The sequence below is a fragment of the Nuphar pumila genome, chromosome 7 (genome assembly GCF_984573655.1).
Source record: "Nuphar pumila chromosome 7, dmNupPumi1.hap1.1, whole genome shotgun sequence".
NCBI lineage: Eukaryota > Viridiplantae > Streptophyta > Magnoliopsida > Nymphaeales > Nymphaeaceae > Nuphar > Nuphar pumila.
The window spans coordinates 72,870,247-72,889,123 of record NC_143255.1 but is presented as its reverse complement, the minus strand read 5'-3'; the positions used below and the strand labels follow the sequence as shown (position 1 = coordinate 72,889,123).

The window sequence follows — 18,877 nt, the reverse complement described above, 5'->3', positions numbered from 1 at the left end:
AGGGAGGACAACAATCCCTACTGTCACAAGGCGACAAGGGCGCGACGAATAATAGAAAAGAAAATACATAAATACATTCCAGCTGTTGTGACCACCGGCCATCCGGTGCCATGTGGCATCATGTGCACGCACCCCCGGTTGCAGCCATGAGAGGAACCCAGGTCTAGACCGATAGGTCCAGACCTCACTTGGGGCCCGGCTACCACAAAAACGCAAAGGGTGCAGACTTTGCAGCTTGCACCCGAAGGCGATCCACCTGCTGCAATTCAGTTGTAGCAGGCCCACCAAACCACGGCCCAGGTCTGGACCCACTGGTCCAGACCCCAAGTTGGCTTCAGCCAAACGGTCCAGGATGTGTGCAGGCCCTCCAGCCTGCACCTGGATGCAGCCTAGCTGCTACAATAACCACAACACATCCGAGAACCCCAACTGGAAGACGAGAAAGGGCTGACGCCTAACTGATCCAAAGTGGGACAGGCCCTATGACAGGTCTGGACTACATGCGGTCCAGACTATGTCAAGCCAGGGAACGGAACAGCCCACCCCCACTCGGGTATTGGGTGCGGCCTAGGTCCACACTGATCCAAGGGGAAAGGGGGAACCGCCCCTGCCACCGAAAATGGCGCAGGCCAAAAAGCTGAGCCAAAACAGAAATAGTGAAGAGTGGTAGGCGCCCCAACCGAACTCCGTTCGGAAACAAGCCTTGGTCAGGTCTGGACCATGCTCGGTCTAGACCGTGTCGGGCTAGAGGCAAGCCTGACCCACACCAGTTCAAGCTGGTGGGCTCGACTAAGGGTCACGCCAAACAAAAAATGAATAAAATGAAAGGCGCCCAGGCTGACCCGTTTGTGGTCGGCCTGGGTGTCGCCCGAGATGCAACATAGCGTCCAGAAAATTCTGGACGCCCAACAGAAAAATGAAAACGGCCAAACAAGGATGGGGGCTTAGCCCGACCTACCCCGGGCCAGCATCACCCGAACCCAAAAGGGTCGACCCAACTGGGCATGGCTGCTGAGCATGGGGGTCGGCCTAAGGCCTCCTTGCCAAAGTAGGAATGCCTTGGCAGCACGGTTTCGTTGCCATAACAGGGCAGAACTGTGGCTGCCATGAATCAAACGATCAAATAATGGATAATGCATGGTCGTGCAAATGAAAAAATGAGGGCAAACCGAATCTAAAAATGATTTCTTGGTACCTAACTCCATTGCACATCGAAAATACATGCAATCGTGCTAAATCGAAAACACAATCTCAATGCATGCAAGTACACCCATTAAAACCCACAATTTCTAATTAAACATGTAGTAGTAGCTCACGAAAATATAAGAACACACATACCCTTGCTGAATCGAACCCACAATGGGGTATGAAAGGGAAGCTCACCTTCGCGGCTTTGATAGTGAAGATGGAGATTGAAGGCTACGTTTTTTTTTTTTCTCAGCTAGACACCACACCACAACACATACCCGGTTTAGAGAAGAAGGAAATGTGTAAGACCCACAATTTTTCAGTTCTAACTCTGAATAAATTCTTGAGGCATTTTCTAGTGAAAAATAGTGTTTTTACCGTAAAGCAAATCAAACAGATTCCTGCGATCCAAATGTACTTAGGATATTCGTATCTTCACAAATATATGCTCAAACACTCTGGAGGTCATAACTTCCTACCTGATCGAAATCAAAAGATTTCTATGAGCCAACTTTCTTAGTTACATCAATACGAAGATAATGGCCTACTTAGAAATTTTTGGAAAAAAATGTCGAAAACTCAACTTTTTTGCGAGACCCGTGAAAATATTGGTCGGACCCACAAAAATATTTCTCAGAAAATATTCTAGAATATTCTAGAATGTTCTAGGACCTTCTAACACCTTCCAGAGAATATTCCTTTTGGATAAGATCAAGCTGAATTTCTAAAAAAGCCAAAGGGCAAAAGGGTCAAATGGGTTGCTTAGCCCCTAAGCAACCTCCCCTATAAATAGAGGAGCCCCCCCTTTAGAAAAAATCACCAACCCCCCTTTGCCTTCTCTCTCTCCTCCTTTTTCTAAACCTCCCCTACCTAGCCCACTTCGTCTGAGCCTGCCTGACTTGGTTTGAGCCTGCCTGACCTGGTCCTAACCCACCTGACCTAGGTCTGAACCTACCTGACCTAAGTCCAAACCCAGTTGACTTGACTTGAACCTGGTTTGGTTCAAAGTCAAAGTCCAAGTCCTTTTTCGTTCGAAGTTCGAAGTTGATCCTTTTTCGATGTCGAGCCTCGTTCGAAGCAGTAAAGCATTCCAGAGTCGTTTCTTCCACGAATTGAAGTAAGTTTGTTTCATTAATCCATCTCTCTCAAGTATTTGATTGTTTGTATATAGCATATACTTTCTGAAGTAGTATCTTGCTTTAGTTCTTGGTTGAGCCCTCTAGGACGCTTCGGTGTTCATGCACTCGCCTCGTAACTATTGTCAGATATATATGTTCAAATACACAATATATGCGTTCTTCAAAATAGTATCTCACCCTAGTTCTTGGTTGAGCCCTCTAGGACACTTCGGTGTTCACTCGCTCGCCTTATAACTATCGTTGGATACAGATCTAGGTGTATATCTGTTGATTCTGCCTACGCGTCCTATATCGCACAGGCTATATAATTTACCTTTGCCGTCGCGTCGTATGATGCCAAGGCTCCCTGCTTTCTGCAATTTCCGATTACTGCACTTCCGATTACGTATTTACTTACGCTGTCGTGTTGAAAGACACCTAGGCTTCTGCTTTATGCAAATATATATGTAGAATATTTCGTTCAGTTACACACCCTGAACAATAGTATATGCATTCTTTTACGCCGCCGCTGTATAAAGCACAAGCTTCTGCTTATACTAAATATATGGTGCGTAAATGAGCGTTCAAATGGAGATCAACTCCAAATCGCCCATGCGATCCCCTTACCGCTTCTCGTTCAAGATTCTGCTTGACGAATGAAGCCCCTATTGGAAAGACTTCATTTTTTGGCAAAATGCTCTTTACGTAAAGACTAAGTCAATTACGTATGGCCTGGCTATGGCCCAGGGTTCTTGCAACCTTGATGGTTGCAAAGTACGCACAACGGTGCACATCCATTTCTTGAGTTAAGCGTAGCGATTTCCCACCAAAAAGGGGAGATGCCGCTGAAATGGATAAAAGAAACACATGCTTTCTCCGTTAAAGAGAGGAAGTGTTGCTGAATTTTCTAAAAGAAGCTAAGAATAGCTCAGAAAGAACGTAGCAGGATACTCCGTCATATAGCGGAGTGCTACCCAGTTCATGGAACGCCTTGTACGATGTAGAAAGGTTCGTCACACCCCTGCCGATAGAGCAGGGGAGGTGCTGACAGAATGGTTGGCAAAAGAGTTGTTAGAACCAGTGCCACAACAATGCCGTTTGTTGGAACGATGTCAGAATGACTCGTCTCCTTGATACCTGTAAGGGCACCATACTTGTAAGAGTCGTTGCGCCAAAGTAGTGGTAGCGCCTTGACGAGGTCCTGAGCTTGTTGCGTAAAGATACGCCGAGTAGCCGATCCGTAGAGATCGAGTCATGTGCATGCTCATTGAGAATTATCAGACAACCAGACTCGTAAGGGCCGCTGAGCCGGAGTGTGTTGTTTCCACCGAAAGAGGTGAAATGCTCGTCAAGGCCGAAGTGCCGAGAGCAGAGTTAAGCATGCATATGAATAAAACCTTTGTTCCACGGTGCAAGCCGTGTGGTTGATTGGGGTCGGGTACATACTTCTCAAAGGTTGCCTTATAGGCATGCAATGTTCGTCAAGTAATTGTAAGACCGATAGACCCCTTTCAGAATTTCTCACCGAGGAAGACGGTGATGGCGCAACTTGAGTGACATATATTTCACCCAAACCTAATAGAGTTCATTGATGGCCTCCGTCACTCAGAGGTATGGAGGTTGTGGTTATCCTTAAATATCTAAGGATTGAACCCAACTACTAAAGTGGCAGAATGCATTCGAATACCTAGTAAGGATCTCTTCTGGTATGTTGTACCGTCCTACTAGGGGGATGGGGTCAACAGGCCTCTGGGGTATCTAAAATACATAGAATAATCAACCCCCAGATTATTGCGTTGTCGCCCAGATATGAGTCCCTTAAGCCCAGGGGGAGGTGCAATTATCGAAACATAGCATTAGCTTAGGTACAATGATACTTTGAATGTATGCGTGTATGAACGTTGTTAAGTCAGTCCTGCATAACTTTTGTGAAGGTGTCACAGTCGGTATACTACTGAACCGATTGAGAAACAACCCCACTGATATCCGTACGACTAAGTGAAGCTCAGAGAACTGTCCTTAGAATCGTAGGATACGGATGTGCCAAGCATAACGGCTTGAGCCAGACATCCATTCGGGACCTTGAAGCGGTCAAAGCTAAGTCGTGAAGACTTAAGTGGTTATTCTAAATCATAACCCTGGAGAGGCTTATGCGAAGTCATGAAGACTTGCGTGGATGTTCAACTCATAGCCTTGAGGAGGCTCTTGCGATATACGCTAAGTCTTGGAGGCTTGAGCGTCATTATTACGAATTGTGACCCTGAATGGTCATCGTATATACTTGAGTTAAATGAACGTATGATTGCTTGCTTACCAGACTATCAGTGGTTCTGACCCCGTTTAATGGGGATTTCAGGTGTTGTACCTGCGTGGCGATATGCGGAGCAAGGCGGCATCGAGTTTTAGGGTTTATCTAGACAGAGTTGTACTACTTCCTTTTATTGAACCTATGCTGCTTTTCCAAGCAGTGATGTTGTAATAAACATGTGGTTTTCGATAAAATGGAACACCTTGGTGGTCAATGAGTTCATTGGCCACATACCTGCAACGTGCTCAGAGTTTTCTAAAACTGACGACTGATTATCGTCTGATTCTGCTGCTAAAAACTTTTATAAGTTCTACTGCAAAGAAAAAAAAAAGGAAATTCATGAAAATTTTTAACTTAGCTTTGTTTTGGAAATCCGGGGCGTTACAGAATTGGTATCAAAGCAAGAGTCTGAGAAACCTGGTTCAAGATCTGTCTTGTCCACCATATCTGTAAGACCCACAAATTTTTCAGATAACTCTGAATAAATTCCTGAGGCATTCTTTAGTGAAAAATACCATTTTTACCGTAAAGCGAATCGAACCGATTCCTACGAGCCAGTTACACTTAGGATATTCGTCGAATCGCGAATATATGCTCAAACACTCTGGAAGCCATAACTTCCTATCTGAACAACATCAAAGGATTCCTGCGAGCCAACTTTCTTAGTGGCATCAATACGAAGATAATGGCGTACTCAGAATTTTTCGGAAAAAAATCGCCGAAAACCCGAAATTCTTGCGGGACCCACAGAAATATGGGTGGGACCCACAGAAATATTTCTCAGAAAATATTCTAGAAGATTCTAGAATATTCCAGCACCTTCCAGCACCTTCCAGAGCCTTCCAGCTCCTTCCAGCACCTTCCATGGAAGGGATTCTCAGAAAAGCCCAAGGGTAAAGAGGGGATTCTGAAACTTGGGGCCCAAGTTTCAGAACCTATAAATAGAGGACCCCCCCTTCTTTAGAAAATCGCCAACCCCTCTCTCTCTCCTCCTTTTCCAAACCTCCCCTACCTAGCCTAGCCCACCTGACCTGGTCTGAGCCTGCCTGACTTAGCCTGAGCCTGCTTGACCTGGTCTGAGCCTGCCTGACCTGGTCCTAACCCACCTGACCTAGGTCTGAAACTACTTGACCTAAGTCTGAACCCAGTTGACTTGACTTGAACCTGGTTTGGTTCAAAGTCAAAGTCCAAGTGCTTTTTCGTCTGAAGTTCGAAGTCGAGCCTCGTTCGAAGCGTTTGAAGCAATCGAAGTCGTTTCTTCCTCAAATTGAAGTAAGTTCGCTTCATTAAACCATCTCTCTCAAGTATTTGATTGTTTGTATATAGCATATACTTTCTGAAGTAGTATCTTGCTTTAGTTCTTGGTTGAGCCCTCTAGGACACTTCGGTGTTCACGCGCTCGCCTCGTAACTATCGTCGGATATATATGTTCGAATACGCAGTATATGCGTTCTTCAAAATAGTATCTCACCCTAGTTCTTGGTTGAGCCCTCTAGGACACTTCGGTGTTCACTCGCTCGCCTCGTAACTATCGTTGGATACAGATCTAGGTGTATATCTGCTGATACTGCCGACGCGTCTTATATCGCACAGGCCATGTAATTTACCTTTGCCGTCGCGTCGTATGATGCCAAGGCTCCCTGCTTTCTGTACTTCCGATTACTGCACTTCCGATTATGCATTTACTTACGCCGTCGCATCGAACGATGCCAAGGCTCCTGCTTTCTGCAATGTATTTACTTACGCCGTCGCGTCGAACGATGCCAAGGCTTCTGCTTTGTTATATATGTAGAATATTTCGTTCAGTTACACACCCTGAACAATAGTATATGCATTTCCTTTACGCCGCCGCTGTATAAAGCACAGGCTTCTGCTTATATTACATATATGGCGCGTAAGTGAGCGTTCAAACGGAGATCAACTCCAAAATCGCCCATGCGATTCCCTTACCGCTCCTCGTACAAGATTCTGCTTGACGAATGAAGCCCCTATTGGAAAGGCTTCGCCTTTTGGCAAAATGCTCTTTACGTAAAGACTAAATCAATTACGTATGGCCTGGCTATGGCCCAAGGTTCCTGCAACCTTGATGGATGCAAAGTACGCACAACGGTGCGCATCCATTTCCCGAGTTAAGCGTAGCGATTTCCCACCAAAGAGGGGATATGCCGCTGAAATGGATAAAAGAAACACACGCTTTCTCCGTAAAAGAGAGGAAGTGTTGCTGAAATTCCTGAAGGAGCTAAGAATGGCTCAGAAAGAACGTAGCAGAAGTGCTACCCAGTTATAGAACGCCTTCTAAAATGTAGAAAGGTTCGTCACACCACTGCCGGTAGAGCAGAGAAGGTGTTGACAGAATGGTTGGCAGAAGAGCTGCCAAAACCAGTTAAGTGGCACAATGATGTCCTTTGTTGGAACGATGTCAGAATGACTCGTCTCCCTGACACCTGCAAGGGCATCATACTTGTAAGAGCCATTGCGCCAAAGTAGTGGTAGCGCCTTGACGAGGTCCTGAGCTCGTTGCGTAAAAATACGCCGAGTAGCCGATCCGTAGAGATCGAGTCATGTGCATGCTCATTGAGAATTATCAGACAACCAGACTCGTAAGGGCCGCTGAGCCGGAGTGTGTTGTTTCCACCGAAAGAGGTGAAGTGCTCGTCAAGGCCGAAGTGCCGAGAGCAGAGTTAAGCATGCATATGAATAAAACATTTGTTCCACGGTGAAAACCGTGTGGTTGATTGGGGTCGGGTACATATGGTTGATATTTTGGAATGCTCTTTTTAAAACAGTTATTTTCAATAAAACTTTGGAAAATCGTCAACCAAAAATATAAAAACCGACTTTCCACAAAGTGATAAGTACGGGTCGATCCTCAGGGAACAGGAATTAATCACTATAATTCTAGAAAATTTAATTTATTAATATCAAATGACAATCTACAATTAAGCACTAAAAGAACAATAAACAAGCATTTAGTCTTCTGCTCCACGCCAAGGGTAATTCTGTCTTTTCGCCACTTAGAGAATCTTTTCACTTGTATACTAACCCTGGAAACTAAATATGCTTTTCAACCTAAAAAATGCAGAAAAATATAAAGTTAGTTTTCTATTTTAATGATGCAAACAACAATTAAAACTATGTCTAATTCTACGAAAATAATAAACAAATGCTATTTATCAAACAAAAATTAAATAACATACTAAATTAATTCTAAAATTAACCAAATTACTTCTACTAATGCTGTATGATGATTATGCAACTTCTAAAATACAGAAACTACTGAAAACAAGTCTAAAATGCCGAAACTAAGAAAATTACGAAACTGCCCCTAACTAGTGTAAACTAGCAATCTGACAGGTTATCGGAAAACCACTGTTTGATAGGGCAAACGAGGTCCGATTTTCCCGAAATTTGTTCTGTTCTGCAACTGACAGATTAAACAAAATGACAGTTTTTACAGAATTAAAAAACAGTATCTGGAACTCCAGATATAAGCGTTTCAAATCTGGGAAAAATCAGGATATCGCCAGTCCTGTAATTTAAAATCCATAAAAAGCGGTTTTCACAAAACGCTTAAAAATCAGACCAAATCAACTCCGAATGAGCTGAAATTTGGTCTGCAGTTAAATAACACGTCAATACAGTGAATAGAAAAAATAAATTTGGAAAACACAGAGTTTTTTATCAGAAAATAATTCTGTTTCGACAGGGCAAAAATCTGGTTTTTATTTCAATGCACTATTCACTATATGAAGCTATTTTAAACACTATGAATGTAATCTAACTATAATGCAGACTTAAATACTTCTATATGACATAATATATGCTGATATTGACTATGATAACTAAACTATTAATAGTAAAAAGACATTAACAACCACACATTCAATCAACCAATGATAAAATCTAACTAAAATGATTACATAAATAACTAAACTAACTATTCTAAAGACAAGATGACTGAAATATAAAGGAGAGGAGACCACTAACGAACCATGGGTTGCAGCCTTTGGAATGTGACTATGGTTGACTCAACTAGGCTCTATCTTAACTTAGCTAGGTTCGGGTTTTGCTAAGGTTGACTCGACCTTGGGTTGGACTAGGACTCGACTAGGGTTAGGTTTTGACTTGGTTAGGTTACTAAGACTAGGTTGGACTCGGTTGAGGGTTGACTTAGTCAACGAAGGTTGGTTTAATCTAGATGGGTTCGGTTTTGAGTTTCCTTAGTCAACTAGGTTCGGTTGACTCCAATGGACTCGGTTTAGGTTTAGCTAAGGGGGGTGAACTTGGATAGGCTCGAGTTAGGTTTGACTCGACTCGGACTAGGGCTAAGTCTAGGTTTTGTTTTGACTTTGACTTAGTCCACTAGGCTAACCTAACTTAGGTTAGGGTTGACTCCACTAAGCTTGACTACGGTTGGGCTTTGGTCTTAGACTCGACCTAAATGCGGTTTAGGCTTTGACTTGGGCTAGGCTAGGTTTTGACTAGACTCAAAGGGGGTGTAGACTAGGGGTTGACTCGACCTAGGCTCGGTTTGACTAGGTTAGGTCTAGACTAAAGTAGTAACCTCCTAATTAAGCTACAATTAATCCAAAGTTCACGATTTTAATGGAGGAGGTTGGAAAAAGGAATGTAATAATTACCAATATTCAAACTTTGAAATGCTTTGGATTCTCAAAAATCGCCCCATTTAAAGAGGGAGTTACACTCCTTAATTGCCTTTAATACCTTTTTGGAAATCTGAAAAGACCAATCTAGAAATCCACGATTTTTGCTTTTCAAGATGGAATTAAATTGCTTTTAATGCTCTATGGAAATCGTGTAACCTAGATTGGAATTTTGGTTTAATTGCAAAACACTTTCCCAAGTTAAGGAGTAACTCCTTCTTTAATACACATTCAAAATTCTAATTTTCCTTAAATGCCTCACACGATTTTTGAAGAATATCCTTTTTCCAAAAGCTTTCCAATTTTCAATTACTTTAATTACCTCCCTTCTCCAAAAATCGCCAACTTCAATGGATGCTACTTTCTAAACTAATAGACTTAATTATACCTAGGGAACAAAAGAACTTAAATGGAAAATCGATTTCCTAGGAGTTAATGCTAACCTAATTCCAAAACTTACCTAAATGCAACCCTAAAAACGGCTAAAAAAAAGAAAGACCTAATACATTGAACCTAGACACCTTCCTAACTCAACTAATGACCATTAAGACTTGCTAAAAAAAATCGACCAAGAGCTCCAGGGGAGCTCTAATGGCTGCCGCCCCACCTTGGGGAAGAAGAAGAACCACACGAAAATAAAAAAAAACTAAAATTATAAATTAACAAAAAGCAATAAAACTAAATAACCACTAATTTGATAAAACTAAATTAGAGAATAATACAAAGGACTCCTAATTACACCAAGGCTAACAAGAACAGCACTATGCTGGAATTAAAAACATGAAAAAAAAAGAAAACTTGATTTTTATAATTTTCAACAATAGACTCAAAACACAAAAACGAAAAATTGATTAAAACAACTAATTAAATCAATCCTAAAACAATGAAATGACTAACACAACTATATACTGCTGTTAACACCTAAAACACACAGCAACTACACGATTCACCAACATCAACACAAACATTTAACAAAAATACAAAGATCGGCTAGAATATCTCTAGCCGAATTTTTTTTTTTTTTTCAAAAATACAATCAAAACAAGACAAGCAGCACCCACAATCAAAATGAATTAAAATAAACTTTTTGGAATAGGATTTTCAGCAAAACAACACAATACACATGCTGGACAAAACAAAAATATCAAAACAGAAAAATATTTTTGTAAAAATCAAGAATCGGCTAGAATAAGTCTAGCCGATTTTGGATTTTTTTTCTTTTTAATTAAAACCAAATACAACCCACACAAAAACCGAATAAAGTAAATCAAAATGAACACTTTTTTTATTGGATTTTCTGTAAAACAATATCAAGAACACTTATGACAAACTTGAAGAGTCGGCTAGATGAAGATCTAGCCGATTTTTATAAAAAAGATGAAAAATCAATAAAAACTCGATTCCAATGAATCAATCAAATAAAGAAACCTAAGCTAACGTGCTGGCCTATGCACGAATGCTATTCTAAGGTTGAAATAAAAAGAAAAACAAGAAACATACAGAAAATAACAAACAAAAACCACACACACAAATCGGTTTTATCTAGAAGAGAAGGAAGAAGAAGACCTACCTTTTGGGAGATCCGACGACCGGGGGGGGTGAAGAAGAGCGGACCGTGGCTGGAGGTAGACGTCTTCTACAGTTCAAGGATGCTGTACTTCACCAAAAATGGCACCTATTGCAGCTGCTACACGTTGGAGATCCACCGGTGATGGAATGTGAGCCGATTCGTGATCGGAGGGTGTAGAAAGCCGGATGGAGGTAGGGCCGGCTCACCTTGGTGGTGTGTTGCGCACTCCCGCCCAAGGTTAATGGTCTCCACCTCTGCTACACCTGCAAAAGTACAGAAAAATGGTGAAAAGACAGCAAGGAATAAGAAAGAAATGAAAAGAAACCAAAGAAAGCTTGAAAATATGCTTGAAAATCAAGCATAGGTCGATCTTCAATGGCCAACACTTGGGGAAGATGGAGAGGAAGGAGCTGCTGCTGTAGAGTCACTGTAGGGGGCATCCAAACACAGCCAAAGACGCCTAGGGTTCTTGAAAAAAAACTATTTATAGTTTTGACATTTTTCAGAAAGAGTGTTAAAAAATAAAATATTGCTAGGCGCCACTTTCTGGGGGGTTTTTAGAAAAACTTTTTGAAATGAGTATGGATAGGTGTGTGGGTTGGGTTTTGGGCTTTCTAAGAGTTGATCCAAGGTCCAATTGACCTAATTGGGTCGGATATGGATCCGATCCACCTCGAAATCCGTGCCCAAACACTGAAATAGCCATAACTCTCTCATTTTAACTCCGATTTTTCTGAAATTCGAACCATAGCCCCTTACTATCAAAACACATCTAAACATGGGTTTAAAACCTTAAACTTGATACAAAACGCATGAAAAACTTGTTTACATGATGTGCATTTCATGCATCATCATATACCCCCATGCTTGAATGTTTGTTAGTCCCTTAACAAACCCTAATCATGATATGCACTGAAGACAAGAAATGCTAAGCATGAATGCATAATACTACCTCACTTTCGTAGGAATCACGGTTGCATTTAGCGTATGCAACAAGCCCTTTAAACCCCTAGCTTACACTAGTGGACGAGTAAGGTCTCGTGAGGGTTTGCAGCGATGCTACCCACAAACATCAATAAAATGCAAGGATGATCTTTCAAAAATATTAGGCTCTTAAGAATGCAGTTGTAACAAATATTTCATGTAATTGACATTCTCAAAACAAGTTTAAAAATCTCATGCCTCCACAGTAAAAATTCTTTTCCTTCACTTTTCTAATATTGTAGCTAGTTCATGATTTTTCTCCGAAAGTCAAGTATTCTCATGTTTTACTCATTAATTCTCACTTGTATATTTTCTGCACAGTAATGCACATATACTTAAGCAATGAAAATTTTCTCATTCAGCACATTCTTTTTCTTTCATTTTCAACTTTTGATCTCTTGCGCATTCTTCTCATATGAGCACTATTTCGAATAGTCAGTTTTCGTGACCCGTGTAGCGAGCTTTGGGTCAGTGACTCCCAAGTCGGCCGACCTTAGGGCACTAGATACAGAGTATCCCTCGAACTTAATTGCTCGAGTCACTAGACCTTCTATTCTAATAGTTTACGTATAGTCTTCCTCTTGTCATGTGCAATGTCTCTATCTCTTAGGCTTTCTATGCAGTCCATGTAACAAGCTTTCGAACCGGTGGCTCCCAAGTCAGTTGGCTTTGGGGCACCAGGTGTAAAACACCCTTCAGATTCTACTTACTCGAACTACAAAGGCCACAAATATAGACTTAGACAAGAAGATGATCTCCTTCGTTATCCTTTTCGTTAAGACACTCAAACACTTCATCTCGTGTCTGAGTTCCACTACTAGGATTCACTAAGACATCAACAACTAAACGTAACTCTATTCTTTTAAACTCATTTTTCAAACACATCTTTCCATTGCTTATTTCTTCCTCAAAACATACTGTGCATACATATACAAAAGTGATTCAAAATTTTCTAACAATCAAATACTATCTTTTCTTTGAATTATCTCATAAACAACTACTATTTGACTCAGTTCAGAGAAAAAAAAAAAAATTTATGGGGCTTAAAAATTTTTAAATTGTTAGATTATGCCAAAAACAATCATATATGCTACACTTTGTTCTTAAATGCCTACTTTGATTACCAGTCATACAAAAAAATTTTGTGTATTTTTGTGTGCATGCATCTAAAATTTTTGTGTATTTTTGTGTGCATGCATCTAAACCACCCCCCCATGCTTGAATGACACTGTCTCTAGTGGCATACAAAGTGAATAAAAATGTAATGCAAATGCACACTAAAAGACACTAACAAAAATATGGGAGAAAGGATAGATACAACCTGATTTTCTCTGAGCTTTTGAAGTTGATTTTCCTCTGATTCTTGAATTCTTTGAAAACTCTTCTCTGTACCTGGTAATTGATACACTAATTGTTAAGTTCATCCTGCATACATCAAAACACAAATTAGCACATGTGAAATGAAATACTAAATAAATAAAAACTCTGAAATGAAAAATAAATAATGTACATATGATACATCTCTCTGGTCGAATCTTCATGCCTTCGTGAGATGCACTATCTCACACTCACCATCCTGTAAGGCATCTGAAATGAATGGCTTCAGTCTTTGCCCATTTACTTTGAATGTACCTTGGGTCATAGGATCGAATAATGTCACTGCTCCATGGGGAAATACTTCTTTTACAATGTATGGACCTGTCCATCTCGATCTTAACTTCCCTGGGAATAAATGTAAACGAGAATTGTATAGCCACACTTTCTGATCTGGCTCAAACACTTTTCTGACAATATGCTTATCATGAAATGCTTTAGTGCGAGCTTTGTATAATTTGGCATTCTCATATGCATCATTCCTGAGTTCCTCTAATTCTGAGAGCTGCAGTGCTCTCTCTTTGCCAGCCTGGGTGAGGTCAAAATTTAATTTCTTGATAGCCCAGTACGCTCTATGCTCTAGCTCGACAGGAAGATGGCATGCTTTCCCGAATACAAGGCGATACGGAGACATGCCAATGGGAGTCTTGAATGCAGTTCTATATGCCCAAAGTGCATCATCTAAGCGCTGGGACCAATCCTTGCGGTCCGGACGAACTGTCTTTTCTAAAATTCGCTTAATCTCCCTATTGGACACTTCAACCTGTCCACTAGTCTGCGGATGATATGGAGTGGTGAATCTATGATTGACAGAATATCTTCTCAGCAGAGAAGCTATCTGAACATTCCTAAAATGCTTGCCACCATCGCTAATCATCGCACGTGGCACTCCAAAACGACTGAAAATGTTGTGCTTAATGAACTTAAGCACTACTCTGTGATCATTGGTCTTGGTGGCCACAGCCTCGACCCACTTGGACACATAATCAACCGCCACCAGAATATATAAATTTCCGAATGAGGGCGGAAATGGTCCCATGAAATCAATGCCCCAAACATCAAAAATTTCGACTATCAAAATCGGTAGCAAGGGCATCATGTCCCTCTTGGACATGTTTCCAATCTGCTGACATCGCAGGCATCGCCTACAGAACTCATGAGCGTCCCTGTGGAGTGTGGGCCAATAAAATCCTGACTGCAAAACCTTTGCAGCCGTCTTCCGACTACTAAAATGCCCTCCACAGGCTAACGAATGGGAAAAATTCAAAATGGACTGGTATTCCTCCTCCGGAACGCATCTCCTAATGATCTGATCTGCACAGTATTTGAACAACTCCGGTTCATCCCAATAATAGTGCCTCACCTGAGATAGGAACCTCTCACGCTCATTCTTGTTCCAATGCTCAGGTATCTGCCTCGAAACCAGATAGTTCACAATATCTGCAAACCAGGGTAACTGCGATGTACTGACTGACATGATCTGCTCGTCGGGGAAAGAATCAATGATCGGTCTCTGATCCTGCGTGGTCTCCACGATCAGTCTGGAAAGATGGTCTGCTACTACATTCTCGCTTCCCTTCTTATCTCGAATCTCGAGATCAAACTCCTGTAGTAGTAGGACCCAACGAATTAATCTCGGTTTGGTGTCTTTCTTATTCAACAAATATTTCAATGCAGAATGATCAGAATAGACAACCACCTTCGAACCGAGTAAATAGGACCTAAATTTATCCAATGCGAACACTACCGCAAGTAGTTCCTTCTCTGTCGTAGTATAATTCATCTGTGCATCAGACAGAGTTCTACTCGCATAGTAGATCACATAGGGCTTCCTATCAATGCGTTGTCCTAGAATTGCCCCCATAGCATAATCAGAAGCATCGCACATAATCTCAAATGGGAGAGTCCAATCTGGAGGTCTCAAAATAGGTGCAGTAATCAAGGCCTCTTTGAGAATCTCAAAGGCCTTCATGCAATCCTCACTGAAATCAAAGGGCTGGTCTTTCTCCAATAACGTGCAAAGCGGTCGAGAGATTTTGCTAAAATCTTTTATGAACCGCCTGTAAAATCCCGCATGCCCTAAAAATGATCGAATCTGCCTCACAGAGGTGGGTGGAGTCAAACGAGAAATGGATTCCACCTTCGCTCTGTCAACCTCAATACCACGCTTGGACACAATGTGTCCTAGCACAATCCCCTCCTGGACCATAAAATGGCTCTTTTCCCAACTCAGGACGAGATTGGTCTCCACACACCTACTCAGTACTCGAGCAAGTTTATGGAGGCAATCTTCAAAAGAAGAGCCATACACTGAAAAGTCGTCCATAAAAACTTCCATCACATCATCAATCATGTCCGAGAAGATAGCAAGCATGCACCTCTGAAAAGTAGCTGGGGCATTACAAAGCCCAAAAGGCATACGTCTAAATGCGAAGGTGCCATAAGGACATGTAAACGTGGTCTTCTCTTGGTCGTCAGGATGAACAGCTACCTGATTGTATCCTGAATATCCGTCTAGAAAGCAGTAGTAGCTCTGTCCTGCGAGTCGCTCTAAGATCTGATCAATGAATGGCAATGGGAAATGATCTTTCCTAGTTGCCACATTCAACTTCCTATAATCGATGCAGACTCGCCATCCTGTAGTGGTCCTCATCGGAATTCTCTCACCCTTCTCATTCTCAACCACAGTGAGTCCTGACTTCTTCGGCACAACTTGAATCGGACTGACCCACTGACTATCAGAAATAGGGTAAATGATTCCGGCATCCAACCACTTCACCACCTCTTTCTTCACCACTTCCTTCATGTTGGGATTTAGCCTTCTCTGCATATCCCTAAATGGCTTGATTTCCTCATTACAATGGATCCTATGCATGCAGAATGAAGGATCAATCCCCTTTAGATCCGCTACTCCCCATCCAATCGCTGCCTTGTGCTCTCGAAGAATAGTCAGCAATCTCTGTTCCTGTTCCTCAGTGAGCAAGGACGAGATGATCACAGGCAAAGTCTCATCATCTCCGAGGTATGCATACTTGAGTGAATCCGGTAAGGGTTTCAACTCAAGTTTCGGAGGCGACTCGATCGACGATTTGGCGGGGGTCTCCGCAAGTGGTGGAAGAGGTTCCCTGACTGCTCTCCAAGGTGGTCTCTCCGACGACACTCTAGACACATCTACACTATCTAAACCGCTATTCTTCTCTATATGGTACAACTCTAAAGAATCCTCAGTAATGTACAACTCGGGCTGCTCCTCCACTAACTCTTGTGCAATGTCTACATGAAAGCAGTCCATGTCTCCTGCTGGTCCCATCGCGGCATTGAAAATATTCAGCTTTACCTTCCTATTGCCGAATGAGAGATCCATGGCTCCGGTCCTACAGTTGATGCACGCATTGGCAGTCGCCAAGAATGGTCTGCCTAAAATAATCGGAGTCTGGTGCTGGCTGTCTACTCCTTCCATATCAAGGATAATGAAATCGACTGGAAAATAAAAGTCATCCACTTTAACTAGCACGTCCTCCAAGACACCTCTCGGTACCTTGACGGAACGATCTGCCAGTTGAAGTGTAATCGGAGTCGATCTCATCTCCCCTAACCCGAAAGAATCAAAGAAATATCCGGGCAGAATGTTCACGCTTGCTCCAAGATCGAGCAATGCGCGTTCTATCCGGATGTTCCCTATAGTACAAGCAATGATAGGGGCTCCAGGGTCCTTGAGCTTTGGTGGTGTCTGATGCTGAAGTACTGAACTCACCTGCTCAGTCAGATGGACCCTGTTAGGAATTCGCTCTCTGGATTTCCTCTTTTGCGTACATAGCTCCTTCAGGAATTTGGCATAAGCCGGCACCTGCTGAATAGCATCGAGCAAAGGTAGGTTGATCTGCACATGCTTGAAGATATCAAGCATGTCCTGGATCTTCGCACCTTGCTTCCCTCTATAACCAGGAGACTCTAATGCTTTGGGATAGGGTGGTGGGGGAATATACTCTGCTGGCTCCTCCTCTTTGCGAGAAGGCTCACTCCTATCCTTCTTCTTCTCTGAGGATAAAGATGATGAAGGTGATGATGGGGATGGGGATGATGATTGAGCCGACGTAGGTGAAACAATGGTCTCTGGCTCCTCTATCTTCTCTCTACTCTCAACGTGATACTCACGTCCACTCCTCAAGGCCATAACTGATTTAGCCTGCTGCTGTGTCTCAGTATGAAATAGGCCTCCAGGCATCTGGTCCTTACCCTTCGGGTTCATGACAGCCTGACTCGGCAATGTACCCTCAGGTCTCCTACTAATAGCCTCAGCTAACTGTCCCATTTGCGACTCTAACTTCGCAATGGACTGCGTATGTGAGCTCAAAATCTGGCTACACTTCTCGAAGGCGTTCTGATTAGAGGTTTTCACCTCTTGGAATGCCTGGAGAAGTCTCTCCTCAAAAGATGTCTGCGGGGCAGACTCCTGCTGAATCGGGGAAGGAACTGAAGAAGAAGAAGACTGAGCATAGTTTGGTCTTTGAAATGGCTGAGTAAAAGATGGCTGCCGAACCGGCTGAGAGGAAGAAGGCATCTGTATAGAAGACTGTGGATTCTTCCATGAAAAATTGGGATGGTTACGCCAACCCGGATTATATGTCGATGAAAATGGGTTATTTGGCGGTCTGACGTAACCCTGAGCTGCCTGAACTTGTTCTTGAACAAATTCAGGGTACTGAGCTGCTGAATGGCACTCAGTGATCTCGTGTGCCGGACTGGCACAAAGAGTACACACCTGCTGTGTAGTGGATGGTCCTGAGAGAAGCTGGTCCAGCTTCTGAGCAATCATGTCTACTTTACACTGCAGTGCAGTAGATGGACCAATCTCAAGAATGCCAGCTTTCTTCTGAATGCTGGGTGTGGCTCTATCAGAATGAGAGCTCGAAGCATGGTGGAGTGAATTCTCGGCCAATGTATCAAATAGCCTCCATGCTTCGTCCTCGCTCTTCAGCATGAATGTCCCACCACATGAAGAGTCGATCATCTGACGATTCTTGTCAGACAATCCATCATAGAAACTCTGCACCAGTTGCCATTCCGGCACCTGATGATGGGGGCATTTCCTGAGGAGATCCTTCATTCTCTCCCAGGTCTCATGAAAGCGCTCACCATCTAGCTCTGAAAAGCTAGTGATGGCTCTACGATATTGGTTCGTGCGACCAATGGGAAAGTATTTCCGAAGAAACTCCTGTTGCAACTGATCCCAGGACTCTATTTCTACAGAATCTAAGGACTTTAGCCAATACTTGGCTTTGTCCTTCAATGAAAAAGGGAATAGAGTCAACCTCAACGCATCATCATCGAAATTCTGTATCTTAACAGTAGAACAGATTTCGAGGAATTCATCTAAATGTCGGTAGGGATCCTCATGACTAAGGCCATAAAAGGATGGAAGCATTTGAATAATGCTGGCCTTAATCTCATAATGTGGCGCTCCTACATCGGGTCTCCGAATGCAGGATGCCTGAACATAGTCTGTGGGAATGAAGTATTCCCGCAGAGGGCGTGAAAGAACTGGGGGTGGAGGTGGAGGATCCATGTCAGCCATTGTTGCCGAACTTCGATGAGAATGTAAAATTCTCTCTGGGTTGTCAACAAATGGGTGTAATGGGGTTCCTAGACCTCGTCGACCCTGCATACACTG

The 18,877-nt window shown here is 42.6% G+C and overlaps 1 non-coding gene across 1 annotated transcript; it reads left to right on the top strand.

Moving 5' to 3' along the window:
* Positions 1-18,275: 18,275 nt before the first annotated feature.
* LOC149832389 (small nucleolar RNA R71) lies at positions 18,276-18,378 on the top strand. The gene has a single exon (XR_016433437.1). It is a non-coding gene; the product is annotated as a small nucleolar RNA R71 (small nucleolar RNA).
* The last annotated feature ends 499 nt before the right edge of the window (positions 18,379-18,877 follow it).